Here is a 10,751-nt window from a genome sequence, read left to right as displayed (position 1 = left end):
ATCTAGTTCCTCAATAGGGAACTTATTATTGGTCAGTGGACGTCCCTTGAGGTCTTCCTTATTGGGAATCACTGCCTTTTCACTCTCTCCAGGTTCGGCCATTTTGGTTATAGTTATGGCCTTGCACTCTCTTGTGGGATTCTCTTCTGTATTACTTGGGAGAGTACTAGGAGGAGTTTCAGTAACTCTTTTGCTCAGCTGACCCACTCGTGCCTCTAAATTTCTGATGGAGGACCTTGTTTCATTCATAAAACTGAGAGTGGTCTTAGATAGATCAGAGACTATGTTTGCTAAGCCAGAGAAGCTCTACTCAGAATTCTCTGTCTGTTGCTGAGAAGATGATGGAAAAAGTTTGCTATTGCCAAACTTATTTCTCCCACCATTATTGTTGTTGAATGTTGAGGCTTCTATTGATCCTTCCATGAGAAATTTAGATGATTCCTCCATTAAGAATTATAGGTGTTTCCATAGGATTCTCCCATGTAATTCACCTCTTCCATTGCAGGGTTCTCAGGGTCATAGGCTTCTCCTTCAATGGAGGCTTCTTTAGCACTACCGGATGCAGCTTACAATCCAGTTAGATTATGAGAAATCATATTGACTTGCTCAGTCAATATTTTATTCTGAGCCAATATGGCATTCAGAGTATTAATCTCAAGAACTCCTTTCTTCTGAGTCATCCCATTATTCCCAGGATTTCGTTCAGAGGTGTACATGAACTGGTTATTTGCAACCATCTCAATGAGTTCCTGGGCTTCTGCAGGGGTTTGCAGATGAAGGGATTCACTAGCAGAATGGTCCAATGACATCTTTGACATTTTAGACAGACCATCATAGAATATACATATGATGCTCCATTCTGGAAACATGTCAGAAGGACACCTTTTGGTTAATTGCTTGTATCTTTCCCAAGCTTCATTGAGGGATTCACCTTCCTTTTGTCTGAAGGTTTGGATGTCCACTCTGAGCTTGCTCATCTTTTGAGGTGGAAAGAAGTTGGTCAAGAAAGCATTGACCAGCTTGTCCCAAGAGTTCAGGCTTTCTCTAGGTTGTGAGTCCAACCATGTTCTAGCTCTGTTTCTCACAGCAAAGGGGAAAAGCATAAGTCTGTAGACCTCGGGATCAACCCTATTGGTCTTAACAGTATCACATATTTGCAAGAATTCAGCTAAGAACTGATCAGGATCTTCCGAGGGAAGTCCATGAAACTTGCAATTCTGCTGCATTAGAGAAATTAATTGAGACTTAAGCTCAAAGTTGTTTGCTCCAATGGCAGGAATTGAGATGCTTCTTCCATAGAAGTTGGAAGTTGGTGCAGCATAGTCACCAAGCATCTTCCTTGCATCTCTGGCATTGTTGTTAAGGTCCTCTCCGGAGTGTTGTGCTTTAACTTCTCTTAGCTTCCTCTTCAGAGTCCTTTCAGGTTCAGGATCATCTTCAACAAGAATGTTTTTATCCCTGTGTTTGCTCATATTAAAAAGAAGAGAACAAAAGGGAGTAGTAGAATTCTCTATGTATCAGTATAGAGATTCCTTGAGGTGTCGGAAGAACAGAAGAATAGAGGAATGAAGTAGAAAGAGAATGAGAGGAATTCGAACACACAAAGAGAGAGAGATGGTTCGAATTATAAGTAGAAGAGAGGTGTTAGCAAATAAATAGAAAGAGATGAGAGAGAGAGTTTTCGAAAATTAAAATTAATATAATTAGTTAACTAAAAAGATTTTTGAAAAAGTGGTTAGTGATTTTTGAAAATTGTAAGTGAAAAGTGGTTAGTTGGTTTTGAAAAAGATAAGAAATAGTAATTTGTTAAAAAAGATTTGAAAATAATTTTGAAAAGATGAGAAGTTAGAGAAAAGATTTTGAAATCAAAGTTTAAAAAGATATGATTGAAAAAAGATTTGATTGAAAAAGATATAATTTTTAAAAAGATATGATTGAAAAGATATGATTGAAAAAGATTTGATTTTAAAAAGATATGATTGAAAAGATATGATTGAAAAAGATTTGATTTTTAAAATTGATGACTTGACAAACAAGAAATTAAAAGATATGATTTTAATATTCAAAGGTTGAATCTTTCTTAACAAGAAAGTAACAAACTTGCAATTTTTTGAATCAAAACATTAATTGTGAGCAAGGATTTTTTTGAAAATATGAGATAAGACTAAGAAAAAGATTTTTGAAAATTAGTTTGATAATTTTCAAAAACATCGAAAGAAAAATGAAAAATGAAAGTTTAAAATATGTTTGATGCAAAAAGTTATGAATTAAAACATGAAAATTTGAAAATATTTGAATTTGAAACGAAATTACCTCCCCTGTGTCATCCTGGCGTTAAACGCCCAGGATCCTATCCATTCTGGCGTTTAACGCCCAAAATGGTACCTCTTTGGGCGTTTAACGCCCAGCCAGGTATCCTGGCTGGCGTTAAACGCCAGAAATCCTTCTTTACTGGGCGTTTTTCTAAACACCCAGAATGCTGCTATTTCTGGCGTTAAACGCCCAGAATGATAGCTTTACTGGCGTTAAATGCCCAGAATGGTAGCCATTCTAGTGTTTAACGCCCAAAGTGCCTCTTTACTGGCGTTTTGACGCCAGTGAGCTCTTTTTCTCTGTGATTCTTCTGCTTTATATTCTGAATCTTCATTTCTCTGTATTATTTACTTGAAAAGATATCTTTTTTATTTTTTTTGAATTTTTAATGAAGAGAGAGAAAAACAACAAAATGAAGTAGAACATAAAAATGCAAGATCAAAACAAGTAATGCATGCAAGGGCACTTTAAATGTCAAGATGAACACCAAAAACACTTTGAAGATCATGATGAACATCAAGGACATATTTTTGAAAATTTTTAAGAAAAGAAAGACATGCAAGACACCAAACTTAGAAATTTTGAATGTTCAAAAACTATGATTTTGAAAATGCATATGAAAAACAACATAAAACACAAAACAGGAAAATCGTAAGATCAGACAAAGGAACTCATAAAGAACCACTCGAAGATCACAGAAGAACACAATGCATGAAAATTTTTTTTGTCGAAAACTTAGGAAAATTAAAAACATGCAATTGACACCAAACTTAGGATTTGACATTAGTCTCAAACAAGAAACACAAAATATTTTTTTATTTTTTTTATATTTTTTGAAAATAAAAAATAAAATTACCCAATCTAAGCAACAAGATGAACCGTCAGTTGTCCAAACTCGAACAATCCCCGACAACGGCGCCAAAAACTTGGTGCAAAAAATTGTGATCACACTTTTCACAACACTGCACAACTAACCAGCAAGTGCACTGGGTCGTCCAAGTAATACCTTACGTGAGTGAGGGTCGATCCCACAGAGATTGACGGCTTGAAGCAAGCTATGGTCATCTTGTAAATCTTAGTCAGGCAGATTCATAGGGTTATGAGATATTAATAATTAAAAGATAAATAAAAAGGAAAATAACATAGAGATACTTATGTAATTCATTGGTGAGAATTTCAGATAAGCGTTTGGAGATGCTTTGTTGCTTCTGAACCTCTGATTTCCTATTGTCTTCATCCAACCATGCGCACTCCCTTCCATGGCAAGCTGTATGATCCTCTCAGTGAAAATGGTCCGGCTATAGTCTCTGTACAGCTAATCAACTGTCGGATTTCTCGTTTCGGATGAAAAATACGAGGCACATCTACCGCAGGGTTAATCATCTATCGGTTCTCACTTGTGCCGAAATAAGATCCATTGATCCTTTTGCACACTGTCACTGCGCCCAACATTCGTGAGTTTGAAGCTCCTCACAGTCATCCCTTCCTAGATCCTACTTGGAATACCATAGACAAGGTTTAGACTTTTCGGATCTCAGGAATGCTGTCTATTGATTCTAGCCTATACCACGAAGATCCTAATCATGGGTTCGAATGCTCTGTTGTCAGGAGAGACGATGCGAATCCGTGGATCAGAGACCCAAGAGAGTATACTCCGGCTGGCATCCAATGACTACGTTGAACATCATGTAGACCGCTTTGTGGTTGTCAGGCACGGGGATATTGGCTAAGCGAGTACTGAAGATAGTGGGTGATTGTCACGGGTCACCCCTTCAGTCTGACTTAACTAAATTAAGTACAAGAGTATATCTTGGAAAAGAAGTAGGCATGAATTGAAGGAAAAACAATAGTACTTTCATTAATTCATGAGGAACAACAGAGCTCTTCACCTTAATCTATGAGGTGTAAAAACTCCACTATTGAAAATACATAAGAACAAAAGGTCTAGGCATGGCCGAATGGCCAGCCTCCCAAATGGCATAAGAATTCAAAAATAGGGGAAGAAGTCCTGATCAAAGGATCGAAAAGTGGTCCAAAGATATCAATACAATAGTAAAGAGTGCTATTTATACTAAACTAGTAAACTAGGTTTACAGAAAATGAGTAGATAGTGTAGAAATCCCCTTCCGGGGCCCACTTGGTGTGTGTTTGGGCTGAGCTTTGAAGCTTTCATGTGCATAGGCCATCCTTGGAGTTAAATGCTAGCTTGGATGCTAGTTTTGGCGTCTAACTCCAGCTTTGGTGCCAGTTTTGGCGTTTTATGCCAAAAAAGGGTCTCTGGTAGGCGTTTGGATGCCAATTTGGGCAATCAAATCTCGGGCAAAGTATGAAGTATTATACATTTCTGGAAAGCCCAAGATGTCTACTTTCCAACGCAATTGAGAGCGCAAAAATTGGGTATCTGTAGATCCAGAAAATCCACTTTGAGTGCAGGGAGGTCAGAATCTGACAGCATCTGCAGTCCTTTCTCAGTCTCATATAAATTATCCGCTTATCAATAGTCATACAAGATCCTAAAACCAATAAAAAACAATGCTTAATTATAAAAAAACAATAAAAAACAATGCTTAATCGATAAAAAAAATTTAGTACCCATTAATACTTAACTTATTCTAACATAGAAATAAAATTTTAAAACAAAGCAACTAAAGACCATAAAACAAAATTCTAGAATTGCAGCAAAACCTATCAACGATAGGTAATGAAATTAATATTGCAATCATTCAAACTACACAACGTAAGTTAGGTGGTGGTTATTATTACAAGCTCAATTCTCCCAAAAGTAGAAAGACCAATCAATATAGTTGGTAACATCCCAAAATAGAATAGAACTAAACAAATACTCTAAACATAAAAAAGCCATATCAACCATACATGTATTCGCAATAACATTTCAACTCATTCAATCTTTGTCTCCTTCTCAATGCCTCTTTTTCTCAACATTAAATACATAGGTAAAAACTCATGTACAGTCGTCCTAATATGAAGTTGATCATTGATAATTATTTGATGATAATTTAGTCAAATCAGTTCTTGGTTATCAACTTCATATGAAGACAATTACACGTAAGTTTCCACTAAATATATAATCTGTAAAGCTTCGATTCCAGTGTCCTCATTTTTCCTCCACTTTCACAAATGCTTCCTCTATATCCACCATATTCCCAACCAACCCAAGTTACTCTGTTTAACAAATGAATCATATCTCACTACCCTAAGATCATACTCCAGTACGTCCTTCACCACTAATTAACTCAAAGCCAGAGCAAATACACACTACTAACACAATAGGTAAATGGCAATAAAAATTCAGGTTCTAAAAACAAAACCTAATTGACATTGGACCTAATTTTGATTACCATTGTCATGGAATTATTGTTGTTATTTATTTGGTTTTAGGTATGAATTAAGGAATCATGGGAAGAAGATCGGCAAAAGTATCCAGTTAGGAGGATGGATGAAATAAAAAGTAAACATGGGACTAACACGGTAGAAGAAGGCCCAAAAAGACTATACATGAGGTGTTCAAAAGAAATCTACGTATAAATAGTTTCACTATAAACATGATACATCTGTATAGCCATACTCACCTAGTAAGATAAGGCTTCATTGTTGTTGATATTAGATATGAATTGAAGTTTTATAACACTTTAGATGAAATACCCAATATGCACATTTCTGGTGGAAACAACATCAAATTGTGAATATGGTGCTTAATTCTAATATCAATAACCCAAGTAACTACTACTTTGATAGATTATAAATTTCAAAAAACACCATCTCCAAAAACTTCAGAAAAGAATTTGTTCACATCTTTTGATTCAATTTGGGGGTTAGGAGAGAAGTGTTGGGTAGTGATGGTATTAGTGATAGATTACTAATAGATTGTTGAGCTAGGTTGGTTGTTAGGACAATTTTGGAAAGTCTATTAGAACGAAGAATGAAGTGCCACTCTGGCACTAGTTAGTTAAGAAGCTGGTTAAGTTAACTAATTTAGTTAGTTAAAATTATAGTTAACTGTAGTTAAATGTAAGTATATAAATAGTTGTAAACTATACTGCGCACAAGTGTTTTTAACTATTCTAGTTGAATCTATTTTTGGTTTCTCTCAAGATCATTCTGCAATTCTATAATACTCACATATGATCTATTTCACCATTTTAGATTTTGTCATGGTGTGGTGAGTATGAACATGAGTTACGATGGGTGACACCTCCATGGAACCCTTCCAAACGTGAGGTAGAAGAAACAAGGAATTCAAGAAACCAATAATTACATCCATCTTTGAGAATTAGCAAAATCAATGGTTGATTCAGCACAAAGCTCATACACATCAATGGAGAATCAAAGTTTCAGAGCATCGGATCTTCAGAATTTGGCTAGATTGATGAATCAACTATCCACGATGTAAATTCAGATAACTGAATCAACAAGATTGAATCAGAATCTGCTTCAAGATCCTTCAAACCCTTATTATATTTATCCTGGACAAAATCCAGGTAATCCTCTAACAATTTTGAATTACCGTTCTTGGTCTCATTCATACAATGCTCCTTCTATATGTATTCACCAAATTTTATCATTAACCAAACACAAAATTTGAAGGTTACGGATTCGATACTTGACACATTGCCCACGGCTCATGGTTCTTTCTTACTATGTATTTTTGAAAACTACTATCAAGTTAATTCAATTGTTCTTCAATTGGAAAATGGTTCAAAAATTGTTACTACCACTTGTGGAACAATTTACTTTTGTGATAATTTCTACCTTATGGATGCACTATATGTACCATCATTTTCCTTCAACCTAATCTAAGTTTCTAAAGCTACTAGTACACTCCCATATCAATTTTGGTTTAATGAGGTTACATGTGAGATTTAGGAATGGAAGAAGCTGAGGATGATTAGCACTGCTAAGATACAAAGTGACTTCTATATTTTGGAAATCAACAAGCATTATTCACTCATGCACATAAAGCCAGAACTAATACAATCACCACTCAGAAAGACTCTGCAGTCATATGGCGTAGTAGATTAGGGCATATATCTAATGATAGAATAGGTGTTATGAGTAAAAAGTAAAAACTATAAATTCTTAAAATAGAAAATGAAAGATGTTTAATGTGAACCATGCCATTACTTCAAACAAAAGTGAATTAATTTTTCCATCAACAACACCAAATTTGTTGAGTGTTTTGATATCATTCACTTGGACATTTGAGGACCTCTAGCCACTCAATCTATTATGGTTATAAGTATTTTCTATCTATTGTAGATGACAAAAGCAGCTTCACACTCGAATATACTTCACGAAAAGTAAGGCTAAAGTCTTAGCATTAGTACACAACTTTGCACAATTAATTAATACTCAGTTTAAAAAAAATGTATCAGAAGCCACAATGGAAATGATTTTTTTGCACTATTTCTATGATTCTAAAGGCACAATCCATCAAACCACTTGTGTAGAGACACCACAACAAAATAAAATTATAGAGATGAAGCATCAAGATATCCTAAATATGGCCAAAGCTCTAATTTTCAAAGCAATCTTCCAAATTGATTTTGGACTTATGCAATAGCTCATGTCCATTAATATATTGAATAGAATTTTCACTAATCCTTTAAATAATAAGAGTCCTTATCAAATGTTGTTTAACGAGTTACCCAAATTAAACATCTAAAAGTATTTACTTATTGATTGACATTGCTACAAAAGAATTATTTTTGTCTAGAGATGTAGTATTCTATGAATTAATTTTTTTCCCAAACTAAAAACACCAATGCAGAAGCTAATCCTATACTCCTCTCTAATACATCAGTGCTCAGTCACACTTAATTTGAATAATATCACTACAACATTGACACTAATAATCAACTAACACTTATAGTACTTGATACTACACCCACCTCATCATCTAGTCATACTTCAAATTTGCATCAGCATACACATACACAATTAGAGCATCTAGAGCATGCATATCCTCTTTTAGTTTTAACTATAGATAATGTTGACCAAGCAACATTAGGCACCTCAGAGCTTCCCTCACAAATAAATATAACAAACCTCTGAAGGTCAAATAGAATTAGACATCCTTTTGCACATCTAGCTAATTTTCATTGTATGTTGGCAAGTTCTAAATCCTCAAATAGTGCCAATTCAGTGACACACAAGGTTTTATCATTAGCCATCGGGAATATTACAGAACCACAAAGCTTTGAACAACAAATCCAACATGATTATTGGAAGAATGCAATTCAAGTTGAGCTCAAGCTCTTGAAGATAACTAAGACCTAGGTGATCACTACTTTTACAAAGGGAAAGAGAGATGCAGGGTGCAAGTGAGTTTCAAGACAAAATTGAAATTTGGTGGCAATGTGGAGAGGCATAAAGCACAATTAGTCACCAAAGGTTTCACACAAATGGATGGCTCCGATTGCTTTGATATGTTTAGCCCCATTATCAAAAAGTCCACCTTGAAGTGCTTTTAGCTTTAGCTACACAGAGGGGTTGGTTCTTTCACCAATTTGATATCAACACTGCTTTTCTACACGGTAATCTCCTTAAGACAGTGTGCATGAAGATACTCCCTGGTCTGTCTACTCCAGCTAATAGTGTGTGCAAGCTTGAATGTTCTCTTTACGGCCACAGTCAAGCTACTTGCCAGTGGAACCATAATCTTTATTCAGTGTTAAAAACTTCAAGTGATTTTCAATCAAGAGTTGATCATTCACTTTTTAGCAAAAGAAAATGCTGCATCATTCATGAACATCTTGGTATATGTCGATGACTTAGTTCTAGATGGTAATAACATGAATGAGACTAATAAAGTTAAAAGTTTTTAGATGATAAATTCAAAATCAAAGACCTTGGGCTTTGAAATTTCTCACAACAAAGTGAGCATTGAATTCTATCAAAGGAAGTATTGACAGAGAAAAAATGTCGGTAAAGAATTTCTCAATAAAATCATGTTGCAAGTATAGTTCTAAACCAACAAATTATCCTCGGTCAACGTTTAATTTGTTTGTCACTTAAGCAAACCAAATAAATTATAACCGAAGTATTTAAACCTCGGGTAGTCTCTCAAGGAATTACAGAAAAGTGTGCAATTATTGGCTATGAAAAGGTATCTTTTGGGGTTTCTATAATAAGAGACAAGTAATGTAAATAACAAGGAAATAAACTAACAACTAAGAAAAGTCCTAGAAAGGATTGAGAATTGGAACTCTTATCCTCATTGTCATCGTCACTTGTGATGGTAATTGCCTTTTGCTCTCACTTAGTTAACCTTTAACAGTTGAAGGAAAGTCAAGTGAGCAAAGTCAACTTAGGTTCACAAGTCCTAATCAAAGACTAGATTTAGTGAAGCTTAAGCCACTAGCAACTTTCAATCACTAATCAACAAGAGACTTTGACAATTCAAGAGCCTCCAAATTACTCAATCCAAGCCAAGAACACAAAAATCTATTTTAAAATCTAACCAAGCATTTTATCAAACACTTGGAAGGCACAAAGTAAAAACATAGAAAATCAACAAGCAATAGTAAAATCTAAGATTAACAATTGCAAGAGATGAACAATAACAACTAAAGAAAACAATAATAACATGAAGATATAAATTGCATTAAACAAAATCAAGAGTAACAATAGTGCATAACATAAAGGCAACAAAGTGGAGGAAATAACAAGTAGAATTAAAGGACAAAGGTGCAAGAACAATAGGTTGCAAGGAAATGTAAATGAAAGTAAGAATTAAATCTAAATCTAAGAAGAAATTGAAAGAAGAAATCCTAAAACCTAGAGAGAGAAGAGAGCCTCTCTCTCTCTAGAATTTTACATCAAACTAAACCTAAAGTGTGTGAATGAATGAATCCCCATCCAGCTCCACTCTGCAGCCTCTTGTCTTTATTTTCGGGCCTGAAACTAGGTCAAAAGTAGTTTAGAAATCGCCCCCAGCAAATTCCCTTTACTGAGGCACGTGACGATCGTAACGCGTGCTCATCAGCCACGCGTACGTGTCGCTTGGATTCTACACTGGCCACGCGTAGGCGTCAGCCACGCGTGCGCATCATTTGGACTATGGCTTGGTCACGCGTACGCATCAACCACGTGTGCGCGTCAGTATCTGCTTGTCAAAACTTAAATTTTGTGTTCCTTCTACTTTTGCATGCTTCCTTTTTATCCTCTATGCCATTTCTACTCTATAAACCCTGTAATAACTTAGCACACATATCACGCCATCGAATGGTAATAATAGAGGATTTAAAATTAGCAATTTAAAGGCCTAAGAAGCATGTTTTTAATCATAGCACAAAATTCGGGAAGAAACTTAAAAACATACAAATTATATGGATAAGTGTGAGTAAAGTTGGTAAAATCCATTTAATTCAATACAAAATAAGTCATAAAATAATGGTTCATCAAATCTCCCTACACTT

General features: G+C 35.1%; 1 non-coding gene across 1 annotated transcript; it reads left to right on the top strand.

The window, feature by feature from the left end:
* The first annotated feature begins 867 nt into the window (after positions 1-867).
* Positions 868-971, top strand: LOC130978711 (small nucleolar RNA R71). Its single transcript, XR_009086329.1, has one exon. It is a non-coding gene; the product is annotated as a small nucleolar RNA R71 (small nucleolar RNA).
* Positions 972-10,751: the final 9,780 nt, after the last annotated feature.

The sequence above is a fragment of the Arachis stenosperma genome, chromosome 4 (genome assembly GCF_014773155.1).
Source record: "Arachis stenosperma cultivar V10309 chromosome 4, arast.V10309.gnm1.PFL2, whole genome shotgun sequence".
Lineage (NCBI taxonomy): Eukaryota > Viridiplantae > Streptophyta > Magnoliopsida > Fabales > Fabaceae > Arachis > Arachis stenosperma.
The sequence above is the reverse complement of the archived record's forward strand: the minus strand, read 5'-3'. Positions and strand labels throughout refer to the sequence as shown.